This window comes from Macaca thibetana, chromosome 5, assembly GCF_024542745.1.
Source record: "Macaca thibetana thibetana isolate TM-01 chromosome 5, ASM2454274v1, whole genome shotgun sequence".
Classification (NCBI taxonomy): Eukaryota; Metazoa; Chordata; class Mammalia; order Primates; family Cercopithecidae; genus Macaca; species Macaca thibetana.
The window spans coordinates 146,690,359-146,710,048 of NC_065582.1; the positions used below are offsets into that span (position 1 = coordinate 146,690,359).

At 44.9% G+C, this 19,690-nt stretch overlaps 1 protein-coding gene and 1 pseudogene across 1 annotated transcript in view; both read left to right on the forward strand.

Moving 5' to 3' along the window:
- The window catches only part of SMIM14 (small integral membrane protein 14), a 720,432-nt gene that overhangs the window by 178,883 nt on the left and 521,859 nt on the right, over positions 1-19,690 (forward strand). The gene's annotated exons all lie outside the window — the stretch shown is intronic.
- LOC126954664 (putative cytosolic acyl coenzyme A thioester hydrolase-like) lies at positions 6,853-8,350 on the forward strand (annotated as a pseudogene).

The following is a 19,690-nucleotide window of genomic DNA, read 5'->3' on the forward strand; positions in this document are numbered from 1 at the left end:
ACCATGTTGGCGAGGCTGGTCTCAAACTCCTGACCTCAGGTGATCCACCGACCTCAGCCTCCCAAAGTGCTGGGATTACAGGTATGAGCCACCGTGCCCAGCCAAGTTTTCGTATCACTTGCCAATAAGGAAACTGTACATCCTGTAACCATACCTGCTAACATCTTTCTGCCAGTTAATTACTCCTCTATTTGAGACAATCACACACTTCATAATACATCCTTTCCAGGGATGTTGAACCGTTGGCTAACCTAGTCATTCACTTTCATTTGTGTTTTACAACCCAACCCAAATGTCCTTTTATCCTGTAAAGTTTTTCTGGATGCCCCAAATAGAACTCTTCCCCCAATTCTATAGGACCAGACTCCAGGGTTTTGAAAAATCACCCACTTCTTTCACCACATTTAACCAAGAGTGGGTGTTTTAATCCAATTAGTCTCTTCCTGGGAAATTTTAGAATTGGGACAAAGACCATTAGTAAAATCAAAATACAAATAATAAGAAAAAAATGCAATTCACATCAGAGACAAAGGGCTGATTTCTAATATACAAACATGTAGAAATCAATATACAAACATGTAGAAATCAATAAGGAAAAGACTAACAACCCAATAGTAAAAAATGGACACATTATAAAAAAGACTGCACACAGAAAAAGAAATACAGATTACTCTTAAGCATATTTTTAAATTACATATGTGCAGCATTGTTTGTAATATAGCAAAAGATGGGGGAAAACCTAAATGCCCACCTACAGGGAACTGGTTAAATGCAGTATGTTACATGAAAACAGCAGAATGCCACAATATAAAAGAATGATGGTACTCTCTAAATGTTCGTACTGCACCATCTCCAAGATATATTGCTCAATGAAAAATGTTTGGCCGGGCGTGGTGGCTCAAGCCTGTAATCCCAGCACTTTGGGAGGCCGAGACGGGCGGATCACGAGGCCAGGAGATCGAGACCATCCTGGCTAACACAGTGAAACCCCATCTCTACTAAAAAAATACAAAAAACTAGCCGGGCGAGGTGGCGGGCGCCTGTAGTCCCAGCTACTCGGGAGGCTGAGGCAGGAGAATGACGTAAACCCGGGAGGCGGAGCTTGCAGTGAGCTGAGATCCGGCCACTGTACTCCAGCCCGGGCGACAGAGTGAGACTCCGTCTCAAAAAAAAAAAAAAAAAAAAAAAAAGAAAAATGTTTGTATGGTATGCTGCCATTAGTGTAAAAAAAATGGAGAAAGGAGAAAAAGAGAGCTAAATATAGATAGGTAGGTAGGTAGATAGATAATAGATATGATGATGGACGGATGGGATGGATGGATGGATGGATGGATGGATGGATGGATGGATGGATGGATGGATGGATGGATTTTATCACATATACATAGAATATCTCAAGAAGAAGATAGAACAAACTGCTCCATTAATTGCCTTTGAGAAAGCGACGGTGGCTAGAGGAAAGAGGATGAAGAGACTTTTCACTGAAACAATTTTATATATTTATTTATTTTTCGTGACAGGATCTTGATCTATTGCCCAGACTAGAGTGCAGTGGCACGATGACAGCTCCCTGCAGCCTAACTTCTAGGGCTTAAGCTATACTCCTGCCTCAGCCTCCCAAGTAGCTGGGACTACAAACACAAACCACCATGCCAGGCTAATGTACCAATTTTTTTTTCTTTTTTTTTGAGACAGTATCACTGTTGCTCAGGCTAGAGAGCAGTGGCGCAATCTCGGCTCATTGCAAACTCCACCTCCTGAGTTCAAGGGATTCTCCTGTCTCAGTCTCCTGAGTAGCTGGGATTACAATGTGCACCACCACGCCCAGCTAATTTTTGTATTTTTAGTAGGGACAGGGCTTCAATATGTTGGCCAGGCTAGTCTCAAACTCCTGACCTCAGGTGACCCACCTGCCTTGGCCTCCCAAAATGCTGGGATTACAGGCATCAGCCACTCAACCCGCCTTTTTTTTTTTTTTTTTTTTTGAGATGGAATCTCGCTCTGTTGCCCACGCTGGAGTGCAGTGGCACAATCTCAGCTCACTGCAACCTCCGCCTCCTGGGTTCAAGCGATTCTCCTGCCTCAGCCTCCTGAGCAGCTAGGATTACAGTCATACACCACTGTGCCAAGCTAATTTTTTTTTTTTTTTAAACGGAGTCACTCTCTGTCACCCAGGCTGGAGTGCAATGGCATGTCTCGGCTCACTGCAACCTCCGCCTCCCAGGTTCAAGCGATTCCCCTGCCTCAGCCTCCCAAGTAGCTGGGATTACAGGTGCCTGCCGCCATGCCAGGCTAATTTTTGTTTTGTTTTGTTTTGTTTTTTGAGATGGAGTTTTGCTCTTGTTGCCCAGGCTGGAGTGCAATGGCATGATCTCGGCTCACTGCAACCTCCACCTCCCATGCTCAAGCGATTCTCCTGCCTCCCGAGTATCTGAGATTACAGACATGGGCCACCACACCCGGCTAAATTTGTATTTTTAGTAGAGACGGGGGTTTCTCCATGTTGGCCAGGCTGGTCTCGAACTCCTAACCTCAGGTGATCCGCCCGTCTCGGCCTCCCAAAGTGCTTGGATTACAGGCGTAAGCCACTGCACCCAGCCCTAATTTTTGTATTTTTAGTATAGAATGGAGTTTCACCATGTTTCCCAGGGTGGTCTTAAACTCCTGACCTCAGGTGATCTGCCCACCTTGGCCTCCCAAAGTGCTGAGATTACAGGCATGGGCCACCACACCAGGCCCAAATTTTTTTTTTTTTTTTTACTTTTTTAAAATTTGAGACAGAGTCTCACTTTGTTGCCCAGGCTGGAGTGTAGTAGTGCAATCTAATCTCACTGCAACCTCCACCTCCCACGTTCAACACCTCCTGGGTTCAAGTGATTCTCCTGCCTCAGCCTCCCGAGTAGCTGGAATTACAGGCACGCACCACCACACCCAGCTAATGTTGGTATTTTTAGTAGAGATGAGGTCTGACCGTATTGACCAGGCTGGTCTCGAACTCCTGACCTCAAGTGATCTGCCTGCCACGGCCTCCCAAAGTGCTGGGATTACAAGCATAAGCCACTGTGCCCGGCCTTAAAAAAAAAAAAAAGAAAAGAAAAAAAAGAAGAAAATTTTAATTACCTGGGCACGGTGGTGTGTGCCTGTAGTTCCAGCTACTTTGGAGGCTGAGGTGAAAGGATGGCTTGAGCTATCATTGCTCCACTGCACTCCAGCCTGGGTAACGGAGCAAGACCCCCCCAAAAAATCTATTTGCTGTGTAAAAATAAATAGCGTTTAAGTAAAAATATGAAAGATTTGCGATTCTCAGTTTCTTTGTGCTGCTGAGCTTGTATAGGATTAACTCAGGAGTTGGAGGCAGCTATATTCTACGTCAGTCCAGGGTAGCAGAGGAAGCTGCTCTAGGGAGAAGAAACAGGAAGAAAAGAGATATTGGAGAGATGGAGAGAAAATGATGTCTGGGCTCTCAACAACTTGTTTCTGGTCTTTCCTGGGCCAGCTACATCTCTCTCTTTGGTTTCTTCAAAACATCCCTATATTCTTACAATAAATCTCTCCTTTTTTGGCCTAAGCTAACTTGAGTTGTTTCTTGATAGTTGCATCCAGAGAAATCTAACTATCATAGCAGGTTTTCCTTTTTGTTTTTGTTTGTTTGTTTGTTTGTGACAGGGTCTCACTCTGTCACCCAGGCTGGAATGCAGTGGCGTGATCTCGGCTCACTGCAACCTCCCCCGTCTGGGTCAAGCGATTCTCTTGCGTCAGCCTCCCAAGTAGTTGGGATTACAGGCATGCACCATCATGCTCGGCTAATTTTTGTATTTTTAGTGGAGATGGGTTTTCGACATGTTGGCTAGGCTGGTCTTGAACTCCTGGCCTCAACTGATCTGCGTGCCTTGGCCTCCCAAAGTGCTAGGATTACAGGCGTGAGCCACTGTGGGTGACCTCATAGTAGTTTTTCTGTAAATGCTTGTTAAAGGGAAATGTAAAGTTCTTTGTAATGAAATTATTTAGGTTCTCAAAATTTGATTGTACTTAAAAAAAAAAAAAAAAAAAACCTCCTAAATTGAGGGAGGCCAGCTCCAGAGGTGTTGTTAAAGACATTCACCCTAGGCCGGGCGCGGTGGCTCAAGCCTGTAATCCCAGCACTTTGGGAGGCCGAGACGGGCGGATCACGAGGTCAGGAGATCGAGACCATCCTGGCTAACACGGTGAAACCCCGTCTCTACTAAAAAATACAAAAAAAAACTAGCCGGGCGAGGTGGCGGGTGCCTGTAGTCCCAGCTACTCGGGAGGCTGAGGCAGGAGAATGGCGTGAACCCGGGAGGCGGAGCTTGCAGTGAGCCGAGATCTGGCCATTGCACTCCAGCCTGGGTGACACAGCAAGACTCCGTCTCAAAAAAAAAAAAAAAAAAAAAAGACATTCACCCTAAGCTAAGGTGGTGTTTGCTTATGGAAAATGTGAGCTGGGCCTGGGGCCAAGTAACACATTCCACCCACTAGACTTTCCTCTCAGTCCCTGCCTAAGAAGTTAGGTTTTTCAATGTTTGGTAATGACCTGCCTGAAAGATAAATTCTGAATGTTGCTAATTAGAATGGAGTTTGAGGAGTGTGAGACATTTTTGTTTGGTTTGATCTGGTTTGTATTTTGAAAAGAAAGGCATTAGGGCCAGGGCAAGAGCACCAATCCCAGAGTGAAGAGTCCTTGGCTGATAGTTATTTTAGTACATTCAAATATGGGTTTCCATTCTAGCTAATTCTGCAAGACTCAAAAAAAAAAAAAAAAAGAAAGAAAGAAAAGAAAGAAAAAGGAAAACATACATGTTTCCAAGTTCTAGGACTACTTAACCCTTTCAGGCTAATACCTTTCTGAAGGCAAAGTCCATTTCTCTGTCAGTGTTTTCAACTCTATAGATAGTACTATCCTTTTACTATTTATTTTATATTATTATTCCTGGTACTGAACAGACAGAAAGTACTTAGGAAAATCCTGGAAGTCCCAGAATGGTATTCATAAGGCAACTCCTAGAGTTCAATAGCCTACAAATGAAGTTAAATATATTAAATATATTTTATATGAGCGTGATATAATAATGCTCCAAAAAATCATACACTCCAAAAAATGGCAGAATGGCAGCAAACATAACTGCATATTTATTTATGCTTTTTTTTTTTTGAGACATGGTCTCACTCTGTCTCCCAGACTGGAGTGCAGTGGCGTGATCACAGCTTATTGCAGCCTCAAACTCCCTGGGCTCAGGTGATCCTCCCACCTCAGCCTCCCAATAGGTGGGACCACGGGCATGTGCCACCATGCATGGCTAATAATTATATTTTTTGTAGACACAGGGTTTTGCCATGCTCCCTTGGCTGGTCTCAAACTCCTGAGCTCAAGCAATCTGCCTGCCACAGCCTCCCAAAGTGCTGAGATTCAGGTGTGAACCACTGCATTCAGCCTGTTTACACATTTTCTATGTAAGATGAATTTAAACTGGATAAAATTATCTCTGATGTGAAATAAGTCAGAATAATTGCATTATAAACACTAAAGTTAAAAAAGCATAATTTATTTCTATCATTGAAATACCATTGAAAAATTAAATAACAGTATTTAAATACCAGGAACCAACCATACCATTCAAGCAATATTTCCTGAAAATTCATTAGGGATACTGTAAAAGTATAAGACATAGCCCCTGTCCTTAAGGACCTTTGTTAAAATTTATGTGAGGTAAGACAGATACAAAGCATCATCACTGTTATTTTTACTAAGAGAAGTAGTATGGTGAAGTGGAAAATAATACAGGCTTTTAAACTTTAGGTGTAGATCCATATTTTTAGTTCTGCCATCCCATTAATGTATGATCTCTGCAAAGATATTTAACTGCTCCTAGCCTCAATTTCTTTAATTCTACAGTGGGGATAAGGATGCTAATTTTTTTTTTTTTTTTTAGAAAGGGTCTCACTCTTTTGCCCAGGCTGGGGTGCAGTGGCACTATATCGGCTCACTGCAACCTCTGCCTCTGGAACTCAAGTGATCATCCCACCTCAGCCTCCCAGGTAGCAGGGACTACAGGCACATGCCACGATGCCTGGCTAATTTTTTGTATTTTTTGTAAAGACAGGGTTTTGCCATGTTGCCCAGGCTGGTCTCAAACTCCTGAACTCAAGTGATCCACCTGCCTCAGCCTCCCAAAATACTGGGATTACAGGCATGAGCCACCGTGCCTCACCAGGATGCTAAATTTAAAGGACTGGTTTTTAGCCAGGCGTGGTGGCAAGACCCTGTAATCGCAGCTACTCGGGAGACTGAGACAGGAGAATTGCTTGAACCTGGGAGGCGGAGGTTGCAGTGAGCCGAGATTGTGCCACTGTACTCCAGCCTGGGTGACAGAGTGAGAGCCTCTCTAAAAAAAAGAAAAAAAAGAACTGGTTTTGTTTTGTTTAGTTTTCTTTAGAGATGGGGATCTCACTATGTTGCCCAGGATGGTCTATGAACTCCTGGGCCCAAGCGATCCTCCCCCATCAGCCTCCCAAAATGCTGGCCTGAGACACTGTGCCCGTCCAGGACAGTTGCAGGAATTAAACTGCAATATGGATGCAAATATGTAAGTAAATGCTTGATATGTGTCAGGTGTTCGAAAAATATTAGTTTATTCCCCAACTGAATTGAAAGGATTGAATATTTTCTAACTCGTTTCTACTTATTGATAAATAATAGTTTTATTATTGGTGAATTTTAAAATTGAAGTTAGCTAAAACTGCAATCATTTTAACAACCAAAATTTTAATTTTCTCAATACTAAAACTCAATTCCGCGCCAGGCCTGCCAGACACCTGCGCCGGCCCGCAGCCACCGCGGCAGCTGCCAGCATGTGTGGCCCAGACATCCAGACGCCGTCTTGCCATCCAGATCTGCAGGATCATGCGGCCAGATGACGCCAGTGTGGCCCGCAATGTCTAGGGGTGACCATCTTGAAGATGATCGAGGAGGTGGGCGCCATCATCAGCACCTGGCATTGCAACAGCCAGAACAGGGACCGCTGTGTGGCCACTCTGGCACGGGTCGAGCACACCGACTTCCTGTGGCCCATGTGCATCGGTGAGGTGGCCCACATCAGCGCGGAGATCACCTACACTTCCAAGCACTCAGTGGAGGTGCAGGTCAACGTGATGTCCGAAAACATCCTTACAGGTACCAAAAAGCTGACCAATAAGGCCACCCTCTGATATGTGCCCCTGTGGCTGAAGAACGTGGACAAGGTCCTCGAAGTGCCTCCTGTTGTGTATTCCCAGCAGGAGCAGGAGGAGGAGGGCCGGAAGCGGTACAAAACCCAGAAGCTGGAGCGCATGGAGACCAAGTGGAGGAACCAGGACGTCGTCCAGCCAGTCCTCAACCCAGAGCCGAACACTGTCAGCTACAGCCAGTCCAGCTTGATCCACCTGGTGGGGCCTTCAGACTGTACCCTGCACAGCTTCGTGCATGAAGGCGTGACCATGAAGCTCACGGACGAGGTCGTCGGGATCGTGGCTGCACGCCCCTGCAAGACCAACCTCGTCACAGCTTCCGTGAACGCCATTAATTTTCACGACAAGATCAGAAAAGACTGCATCAAGACCATCTCCGGACGCATGGCCTTCACGAGCAATAAATCCGTAGAAATAGAGGTCTCGGTGGACGCCAACTCTGTTGCGGACAGCTCCCAGAAGCGCTACCGGGCCGCCAGTGTCTTCACCTGTGTCACTGAGCCAGGAGGGTGGGTCGCTGCCCATGCCCCAGCGCTTGCCCGAGACCCAGGATGAGAAGAAGCGCTTTGAAGCCTGACTCAGTGGCTCAAGTCTGTAATCCCAGCACTTTGGGAGGCTGAGGCAGGCGAATCATCTGAGGTTGGAAGTTCAGACCAGCCTGCTCAACGTGGTGAAACCCCGTCTCTACTAAAAATACAAAAACTTGGCCGGGCGTGATAGTGATGGTGCACGCCTGTAATCCCAGCTACTCAGGAGGCTGGGTCAGGAGAATCTCTTGAACCCGGAGGCGGAAGTTGCAGGGAGCACTCCAGCCTGGGCAACAGAAGCGAAACTCTGTCTCAAAAAAAAAAAAAAAGAGAGAGAGAGAAGCGCTTAGAGGAAGGCAAAGGGCGGTACCTGCCGATGAAGGCGAAGTGGCAGGGCCACTTGGAGCCTCAGCCCTAGACGCCTTCCTCCTGCCGCTGGGGCCTTGAGTAGATGTGGCAACAGGCCCAGTGTCCAGTCACATAGAAGTTACCCCTTTGGCCAAAAACCCAATTCACATTGAGAACTGGTGTTGTCTGAATTTTTCGTATCATAGTATTAACCTGTACTCTCTCCTGCAAACCTACACACCAAAGCTTTATTTCTATCATTCCAGTGTCAAAGCTACACAGTGTTGTCCCGAGGGCTGGGAGGCATTCTGTGGAAACCCTGGGGAATGCTTCCGAGCACACTGCAAGGTATGGGAAGAACCCAGCACCACTAATAAAGCTGCTGCTTGGCTGGGGAAAAAAAAAAAAAAAATTCTGCCGGGCCCGGTGGCTCACGCCTGTAATCCCAGCACTCTGAGAGGCTGAGGCAGGCGGATCACTTGAGGTCAGGAGTTCCAGACCGGCCTAGCCAACATGGCAAAACCCATCTCTACTAAAAATACAAAACTTAACTGGGTGTGGTGGCGGGCGCCTGTAATCCCAGCTACTCCGGAGGCTGAGGCAGGACAATCTCTTGAACCTGGGAGGAAGAGGTTGCACTGAGCCGAGATCACGCTACTGCACTCCAGCCTGGGCAACAAGAGCGAAACTCTGTCTCAAAACAAAAAAAAAAAAGAAAAAACTAGAACTCAAATATCCAGGATTTTTAATCAGGTAACTAATGTAGATAACGGGAAAAAAAACTAAGAATATACTGATTTACCTGGAAAAATGTTATTTGTAATCCCAACTTGCTCTCCGAATGTAATAATATCACTGAACATCAGTGACTTTTTTTTTTTTTGAGACATACTTTTGCTCTTGTTGCCCAGGCTGGAGTGCAATGGCACGATCTCAGCTCACTGCACCTCTGCCTCTCTGGTTCAAGCAATTATCCTGCCTCAACCTCCCGAGTAGCTGGGATTATAGGCGTCTGTCACTATGCCTGGCTAATTTTTTGTATTTTTAGTAGCGATGGGGTTTCACCATGTTGGTCAGGCTGGTCTCAAACCCCTGACCTCAGGTATTCCACCTGCCTCGGTCTCCTGAAGTGCTGGGATTATAGGTGTGAGCCACCGCACCCAGCAACTTTTTAATATATAAAACCATGCCTTGGGCCGGGCTCGGTGGCTCACCCTGTAATCCCAGCACTTTAGGAAGCTGAGGTGGGTGGATCACCTGAGGTCAGGAGTTCGAAACCAGTCTGACCAACATGGTGAAAACCCCAGCTCTACTAAAAATACAAAAATTAGCCATGCATGGCGGAGTGCGCCTGTAGTCCCAGCTACTCAGGAGACTGAGGCAGGAGAATCCCTTGAACCTGGGAGGCGGAGGTTGCAGTGAGCCGAGATTGAGCCACTGCACTCCAGCCTCAGCTGCAGAGCAAGACTCCGTCTCAAAACAACAACAACAACAAAAACTTGTTCCAAATCAGAAATCAATCATAATGTATACGATCATGTCAATGAGTTTTCTCTCTCTTTTTTTTTTTTTTTTTTTTTTTTTGGCTAAATGCAAAATATAGAAGGATTTGGGCCTGGCGCAGTGGCTCACATCTGTAATCCCAGCACTTTGGGAGTCCAAGGTGGGCGGATCACTTGAGGTCAGGAGTTTGAGAACAGCCTGGCCAACATGGCAAAACCCCATCTCTACTAGAAATACAAAAATTAGCTGGGCATGGTGGAGTGTACATGCAATCTCAGCTATTTGGGAGGCTGAGGCAGGAGAATCGCTTGAATTGAGCCAAGATGGCACCACTGCACTCCAGCCTGGGTGAAAGAGCAAGACTCTGTCTAAAAAAAAAAAAATATATATATATATATACACACACACACACACACACACGCATATACATAGATATATATAGAAGGATTTGATCTGTATGGACCATAGAAAAGGGAAGTTAAATAACGGTATTTCTGCAGAAGTTAGCCAGCATCGATCAGTGTAGCCTTGCTCACTACACAGATTCTCCAGTCTCCTTCAGTGTGATTCAGTAAATATATATTCCTATAGTTTATGTTGAGGTCTTGAGGGCATCCAATAAAGGACATGGCTCTTCTCTGCCCAAATTGAGAATAAAGGGCAAGCATAAGGTAAATGTGAGGTCAGATATCACCTTGAACTGATAAGGATTAACTGGAGGATGCAGCTCATGAGAACCAAACTGACCTGTCACCTGAACCCCAGAATGATACACACTTACCTACCGTGTTCCACAGGCAGCAAAGGCACACATTATGGCTTTCATGGGGCCATAGGCACTTCTGCTTTTTCCTTGGGCTCCCCTTCTTTTTCCTTCATTAAATATATATACTAAAAATTGTACATTATGGCTATACTGATATACATATATTAAAACATTTTTGAGCTACAAATTCACTTTTTTCTTCTTCTGTTTTTTCTTTTTTCTTTTTCTTTTTTTTTTTTTTTTTTTTTTTTTTTTTTTTTTCCATACAGGGTGTTGCCCAGGCCAGACTGTAGCACCAATATCTCGGCTCACTCCAGTTTAAGCCTCCTGGGCTCAAGGATCCTCCCACCTCAGCCTTCCGAGTAACTGGGACCAAAGGCACATGGCACCACACCCAGCCAATTTTTAAATTTTTTGTAGATAAGGATACGGGGTCTCACTATATTGCCTAGGCTAGTCTCCAACTCCTGGGCTCAAGGGATCCTACGGCAGCAGCCTCCCAAAGTGCTGGGATTACAGGCTTGAGCCACCACACCCAGCCTCATTTTTTTTCTTCCAATTTTTAAGGAAATTAAAACATTTTCATGGACCCTAGGCACTGCCTGCTGTGCCTAAGGAAGAAGTTGGCTCTGAACAACACTGAACACACTGGCCCAAGTAAGGCTTAAATACCAGAGGAAGTGTGTACTCTTGAGAGAAATGAGAAGAAATGAGGCAAGCATACCTAGGTTGTTCTTCCTGATTTAGCAATCAGATGAGTTACTCTCTGCCTTGGATTACAATGAATAAAGGGAAAGCAATGAGCGCATCATTCCAGCTCAACTCACATGAAAGAAAATAGCAGTAGAGAAAAAGCAACCCTCTCTTAGCAATTCTGTTCTTAAAGCTGAAATGATTGCATTTGGTTATCGTAATTAGATAACACTGGTCTTTTATGATTACCGATCTAATTCTTCTTGCTCCAGATTCCTGTTTACCAGAAAATCTGATTATAACTAGGCTTCCCATGTAGATTATCCTATAAGGAAAGAATATCTCAAGCAGGCTGGGGTGATGACTCACGCCTGTAATCCCAGCACTTTGGCAGGCCCAGGCAGGTGGTTCACTTGAGACCAGGAGTTCAAGACCAGCCTGGACAACATGGCAAAATCCTGTCTTTACCAAAAATACAAAACATTAGCTGGTATGGTGGCTTGAGCCTGTAGACCCAGCTACTAAGGAGGCCAAGGTAGGAGGATGGCTTGAGCCCAGAAGGTAGAGGTTACAGTGAGCTGAGATCATACTGCACTCCAGCCTGGGTGACAGAGTGAGACCCTGTCTCAAAAACAAAACAAAAAATCTCAAGCAGCTGATAAAATATACAATCTGAATATACAATCTGCTGTCCGGTTACATTTCTCATTGTAAGATAGTAAATTAACATTCTGGTTTATATATTCTCACAAGAGACTGTTTGGCATGAGAATCCATGGATTCATTTAACTCATTTTCATATAACTGACTTGACCATGTTATTGAACTGAGAATGTTGAAGTTCAAAATCTAAACCATAATGACTTAATCCAAGGTACTACAACCCTAGAAGACTCTAAGTAGCCAGAAAGTTTGTATTAGCTGCAATTCAATTTTCCCATTTTCTAACCACAACACACCCCCCAGTCCTCACACCTTTCTTATAATCCTATGCCCTCAAATTAGCTGAGTGGGGCAGCCCGAGGGAGCAAAAAAGTAGGAAACACTCCAGCAAAATGTTTCTGATTTTTTCCTTTTTTTTTTTTTTGAGACAGAGTCTGGCACGATCTCGACTCACTGCAACCTCTGCCTCCTGGGTTCAAGCAATTCTTCTGCCTCAGCTTCCTGAGTAGCTGGGATTACAGGCACGCACCACCATGCCCAGCTAATTTTTGTATTTTTAGTACAGATGAGGTTTCGTCATATTGGCCAGTCTGGTCTCAAACTCCTGACCTCGTGATCCGCCCTCCTTGGCCTCCCAAAGTGTTGGGATTACAGGCATGAGCCACCGTGCCTGGCCCTTTAATTTTTTTTATTTGCTTTCTTTTCCCTCTCTCTCTTTTTTTGTTTTGTTTTGTTTTGTTTTGTTTTTTGGAGACAGGGTCATTGCAGCCTAGACCTCCAGGACTCCTACTCCCTCTGGGATTCTCCCACCTCAGCCTCCCGATTAGTTCATGCCACTAGGCCCAGCTGATTTGTTTTTATTATTTTTATTTTTATTAATTTTTTTTGTAGAGACAGGGTCTCACTATTTTGCCCAGACTTGTCTCAAATACCTGGGCTCAAGCAATCCTCCCACCTTGGTTTCCCAAAGTGCTGGGATTACAGGCATGAGCCACAGCACCTGAACTATTTTTCAGTTTTTCGAACTATTATTTTCTTTCTTTTTCTTTTTTTTTTTTTTTTTTTTTGAGACAGAGTCTCGCTCTGTCGCCCAGGCTGGAGTGCAGTGGCGCAATCTCGGCTCACTGCAAGCTCCGCCTCCCGGGTTCACGCCATTCTCCTGCCTCAGCCTCCTGAGTAGCTGGGACTACAGGCGCCCGCCACCGCGCCCGGCTAATTTTTTTTGTATTTTTAGCAGAAACGGGGTTTCACCGTGGTCTCGATCTCCTGACCTTGTGATCCGCCCGCCTCGGCCTCCCAAAGTGCTGGGATTACAGGCGTGAGCCACCGCGCCCGGCCTTTTTTTTTTTTTTTTTTGAGATGAAGTTTCACGCTCGTCATCCAGGCTGGAGTGCAATGGCACAACCTTGGCTCACTACAACCTCGGCTCACTACAACCTCCACCTCCTGGGTTCAAGTGATGCTCCTGTCTCAGCTTCCCAAGTAGCTGGGATTACAGGTGCCTGCCACCACACCCAGCTTATTTTTGTATTCTTAGTAGAGTCGGGGTTTCACCATGTTGGCCAGCCTGGTCTTGAGCTCTTGACCTCAGGTGATCCACCCACCTCAGCCTCCCAAAGTGCTGGAATTACAGCGTGAGCCACCGTGCCTAGCCGTGAACTATTATTTTCATCTGGGTCTATCCAATGTCCCACTGTGCCCGGTGGATGTCAAGGAATGTTTAATGCATGACTGTTCTCCATGGCTCATAATTAAAGAAGGGTTAGTCATTAGCAGTTGGTTCTGTGTAAAGCAAGTCATATCCTTTATGACAAATTATCTCTTGGAAATTTTCATTTAGTCTTAACCACCTCCATGGCCAGACAAGATGTCGTTTGTTCCGTATCAAGATACGGAAGAAACGGTGACACAACAAAGTTTGTAATGGAGCATGTCAATAGTTATATTCTTTCATCAAACATGTATTCAGAGCCAATGAAGTGCTGGTCAGCTCTGTGCCTAACAGAATTGGAGGCAGGAAAGTATGATTTAGCTATGTGCCCAGAAATAAAATGAAACAGATTTGGGTAAATATATATTAATCTCTGCCTCAACAACTGGGATTATATTCCCATTTTCATAGGAAATAGAGGCACTGAGAGAATGAGTAACATGCCTAAAGCCACATAGGTAGAAATAATGATATAATCATAATGTAGTTGTGTTTCAAACTCAGTCCTGTTCAGTTCGATAAACATTTGTCCAGTCCTCATTCTATGCTATGTCCTGTGAATTGGCTTTGAGAATGCAGCCGTGAACCCCGCTGAAGAACTTTATCAGCTTTCGGCCACCAAGACCGTAAACTCATCTACAGGACCACTCATGCCTTCTGCCAGCCTTCTTGATACCATGGGAGAGGCATAGCTCCTCCTAACTAAGGCTGCTCTTTCCCCTGTGTTTTATTTATTTATGTATTTATTTTATTTATTTGTTTATTTTTTTGAGACAGAGTCTTGCTTTGTAGCCCAGGCTGGAATGCAGTGATGCGATCTCAGCTCACTGCAACCTCCACCTCCCGGGTTCAAGTGATTCTTGTGCTTCAGCCTCCCGAGTAGCTGGGATTACAGGCACACAGCACCATGCCCGGCTAATTTTTGTGTTTTTGGTAGAGATAGCGTTTCTCTATGTTGGCTAGGCTGGTCTCAAACTCCTGACCTCAAGTGATCTGCCCACCTTGGCCTCCCAAAGTGCTGGGATTACAGGTGTGAGCCACCTCACCCGGCCTCCCCTGTGTTTTAGATCCCACCCCCATGCCCTTTATACGCCTTTAAAAAAAAATTATTTCGAAATAATTTTACATTTACAAAAAAGTTATAAAAATAGTACAGAATTCACATATACCCTTCACCCAGCTTCCTCTAATGTTAAAAACATGCACAAGCATAGTACAATGATCAAAACTATGAAGTTAACATTACTAAATCACTATAAACTATATACCTTATTTGGATTTTACCAGTTTTCTCCCTAATGTCCTTTTTCTTTTTATTTATTTATTTTAATTTAATTTATTTTATTTTATTTTTGAGACAGGGTGGGTATTCCTCTGTTGCCCACACTGGAGGGCAGTGGCATGATCTTGGCTTACTGCAACCTCCACCTCCCAGGTTCAAGCGATTCTCCTGCCTCAGCCTTCTGAGTAGTGGGATTACAGGCCTGCACCACCACGCCTGGCTAACTTTTTGTATTTTTAGTAGAGATGAGTTTTCACCATGTTGGTAATGTCCTTTTTCTGTTCCATGATCCAATCCAGAATCCCATACTGCATTTAGTTGTGTTTCCTTAGTCTTCTCCAATCTATGACAATTCTTCAGTCTTTCCTTGTCTTTCATAACTTTGACACTTTTTTTTTTTGTAAGACAGAGTCTCGCTCTGTCACCCAGGCTATAGTGCAATGTGTGATCTTGGCTCACCGCAACGTCCATTTCCCCGGGTCAAGCAATCCTTCCACCTTAGCCTCCCAAATAGCTGAGAGATGAGCATGGGCCACCACACTCAGCTACTTTTCAAATTTTTTGTAGAGACAAAGTCTCACTCTGATGCCCAGGCTGTTCTCTTAAGCTAAAGCGATCTTCCAGCCTCAACCTCCCAAAGCTCTGAGATTGCAGGCGTGAGCCCCTGCACCAGCCGACTTTGACACTTGGATGAGTATTAGTAGTCATCTTGCAAAATATCTCTCAATTCAGTTTATCTGGCATTTTTTTCATAATTAGATTGAAGTCGTGGATTTTTGACAAAAATGCCACAAAAGTTATATCAAAAGTTCTCTCAATGCATTATATCAGAGGATATATGATGCTAATACATCTTATTACTGGTATTAATCTTGGTCACTTGGTTAGGCTGGTATCTATCAGGAATTAAATTACTGTCTTTTCGTTTGTATATTGATAAATATCTTTGAGGAGTTACTTTGAGGATATGCAAATGTCCTGTTTCTCCTCAAACCACTGATTTTTTTTTTTTTTTTTTTTTTTAATCTTTAGAGACAGGGTCTCTCTCTATCACCTAGGCTGGAGTGCAGTGGCACAATCATAACTGCAGAGTCAAATGCCTGAGCTCAGGGAATCCCTCCACCTCAGCCTCCCAAATAGCTGGGACTAAGGTGCACTCCACTACACCCAGCTAATTTTTTAAATTATTTTTGTAGAGACATGGTCTCTCTGGGTTGCCAAGGGTAGACTTGAACTCCTAGCCTCAAGTTATCCTACCATCTCAGCTTCCCAAAGTCCTGGGATTATAGGCCTGAGCCACTGCACCTGGCCTCAACCACTGATTTTACCATTCATCAGTGGGTCTTGCCTGCAACAATTACTGTTGTGTTTATATATTGGAGATTGTATATTTCCCACATTCATTCTACATTTATTAATTGGAAGTTTTCTGTAAAAAATAATTGTTCCTGCTCTCTCATTTATTCATTTAATTATATTTATGTCAGTATGGACTCCTGGATAGTTATTCCATGGATTATAATCCAATACCGTCATTATTTATATTGTTTCTTAGATTGTTCCAGGTTTGGTAATTGGGCACTCCTTCAGATTAGTTTATGAGTCCTTTTGACATGTCCACTTCCTTTTTTATTTTTATTTATTTGTTTATTTTATTTTTTTGAGAGAGGGTCTAGCTCTGTCACTTAGGCTGTGCAGTGGTGCAATCATAGCTCACTGCAGCCTTAACCTCCCAGGCTCAAGCAATCATCTCACCTCAGCCTCTGAGTAGTTGGGACTACAGGCACCTGCCACCACTCCCAGTTAATTTTTTATTTTTTGTAGAGACAGAGTCTCCCCACATTGCCCAGGTTGGTCTCAAACTCCTGCACTCAAGCATTCCACCTGACTCAGCTTCCTAAAGTGCTGGCATTACAGGCGTGAGCCACCATGCCCAGCCTCCACTTCTTTGTTTAAGCAGTTCTTTATTTTCTGGCACTACAAGATGTTCCAGGCTCATCCTCTCCCAACCCTGGAAACAAGCACTTCTCCAAAGAGCTCGAAGGAGGTTCTTTTCATCAAAGACTACTACTAAGGGACCAAGATCTGAGCACTAGTTGTACTCATTGCTACTGGGGTATCACTGCTCCTAGGCCCTCTTTTTTATTATTTTATTTTATTTTGTTGAGACAGGGTATCACTCTGTCACCCAGGCTGGAGTACAGTGGCATGATCACAGCTCATTGCAGCCTTGACCTCCCAGACTCAAGCAATCCTCCCACCTGAACCTCTCAAGTAGCTGGGACTGCAAATGTGCACCACCACCCCTGGCTAATTTTTGTCTTTTTTTTTTTTTTTTTTTTTTTTGTAGAAACAGGGTTTGCCATGTTGACCAGGCTGGCCTTGAACTCCTGGGCTCAAGCAGTCCTCCTACTTGGGCCTCCCAAAGTGCTGGGATTACAGGGGTGAGCCACTGAGCCCAGCCCCCAGGCCATCCTAGTGAATAGAGTTAAGAAATTGTATGTATGTTTGTTTGTTTTTGTTTTTTGTTTGTTTGTTTTTGAGACAGAGTTTCCCTCTTGTTGACCAGGCTAGAGTGTAATGGCGCCATTTCGGTACACTGCAACCTTTGCCTCCCAGGCTCAAGAGATTCTCCTGCCTCAGCCTCCCAAGTACCTGGGATTACAGGCACCCACCACCACACCCAGCTAATTTTTTGTATTTTTAGTAGAGACAGGGTTGCACTATGTTGGCCAGGCTGGTCTTGATGTTTTTGGGGTTTTTTTGAGACAGAGTCTCAGTCTATCACCCAGGCTGAAGTACAGTGGTGCCATCTTGGCTCACTGTGGCATCTGCCCCTGGGTTCAAGCAAATCTCGTACTTCAGCCTCCCAAGTAACTGGGACTACAGGCATGCACCACCACACCCAGCTAATTTTTGTATTTTTAGTACACCATGTTGGTCAGACTGGTCTCGAACTCCCGATCTCAGGTGATCCTTCCGCCTCGGCCTCTCAAAGTGCTGGGATTACAGGCATGAGCCACCACGCCCGGCCAGAAATTGTATGTACATCAATGCACAAATACATATATGTTCATAATTGTTTCTATGTTTTTAAAATATATATATCAAAAACCACAAGTTCATTCTGTCACCATTTATTTTAATCCAACACAAAGTTTATCCTTTTCTAATATTCACTCTTGAACTCATTGCACCCTGACTTCCATCTTTACTACTCCCCTGAAACTCCTCTTACTAAGATCACTACCAATCTCCATGCCACTATAATCAGCAAACAATTTTTTGCCTGACCTCTCAAAAGAATATTTCACACTCTTGAGCTCTCTCTTTGTATTAGTCAGTGTTTTCCAGAGAAATTGAACCAATAGGATGGAGAGAGAGAGAGAGACGAGAGGGCATTTATTAGGAGAAATGTTACACAGAGTTATGGAGGCTGAGAAGTCCCACATTAGGCCATCTGCATGCTAGAGAACCAAGGAAGCTGACAGCGTGACTCAGTAGAAGTTCAAAGGTCTTTTTTTTTTTTTTTGAGATAGAGTATCGCCCGGGCTAGAGTGCGGTGGCGCCATCTCAGCTCACTGCAAGCTCTGCCTCCCGGGTTCATGCCATTCTCCTGCCTCAGCCTCCCTAGTAGCTGGGACTACAGGCGCCCACCACCACGCCTGGCTAATTTTTTGTATTTTTAGTAGAGACAGGATTCCACCGTGTTAGCCAGGATGGTCTCGAACGCCTGACCTTGTGATCCACCCGCCTTGGCCTCCCAAAGTGCTGGGATTACAGGCGTGAACCACCGCGCTGGCCTCAAGTTCAAAGGTCTTATAACCAGGAGAGCTAAACTAATGGTTTAGCTCTTAGTCGAAGGCCAAAGGCTTGAGAACCTAGGAGGCCTCTTGTAGGAGTCCAAAGGCTAGAGAACCTGGAGTTGTGATGTCCAAGGGCAGGATAACATAGGTGTCTGGCTCGAGCAAAAAGAGAGAGTGCAGCAGTTTGCCTTTCCTCTGCCTTTTTGTTATATCCAGGCCCTCAGCTGATTGGATGGTGCCTGCCCACATCAGATGAAGGTGGCAGTCCACTGATTCAAATGCCAATCTTGGCAGGGCTTAGTGGCTCAAACCTGTAATCCCAGTACTTTGGGAGGCTGAGGTGGGAGGATCACTTGAGCCCAGGAGTATGAGACCAGTCTGGGCAAGACAGTGAGACCTGCCCATGTCTATATTGTATTAAAATTTACTTTTTGGGCTGGGCGCGGTGGCTCACGCCTGTAATCCCAGCACTTTGGGAGGTGGAGGCGGGCAGATCACGAGGTCAGGAGATGGAGACCATCCTAGCTAACACGGCGAAACCCCGTCTCTACTAAAAATACAAAAAATTAGCCAGGCATGGTGGCGGGCACCTGTAGTCCCAGCTACTCAGGAGGCTGAGGCAGGAGAACCACGTGAACCCAGGAGGCGGAGCTTGCAGTAAGCGGAGATCGAGCCACTGCACTCCAGTTGGGGCGACAGAGCAAGACCCTGTCGCGCAAAAAAAAAAAAAAAAAAAAATTTACTCTTTTTGGCCGGGCATGATGGCTCACACCTGTAATCCCAGCATTTTGGGAGGCCAAGGCGGACAGATCACGAGGTCAGGAGTTCCAGACCAGCCTGGCCAACATGGTGAAATCCCATCTCTATTAAAGTACAAAAATTAGCCAGGCATGGTGGCACATGCCTGTAATCCCAGCTACTCAGGATGCTGAGGCAGGAGAATCACTTGAACCTGGGAGGCGGAAGTTGGGGTGAGCCAAGATCATGCCACTGACACTCCAGCCTGGGCGACAGAGCAAGACTGTGTTTCAAAAAAAAAAAATGTGTATATATACGTGTGTATATATATGTATGTAACTAATACAATGTGCTATTCATCTGTAAGCCAAACATTGCAAGATGTTTACCTAATTAACCCTCAATAATCCT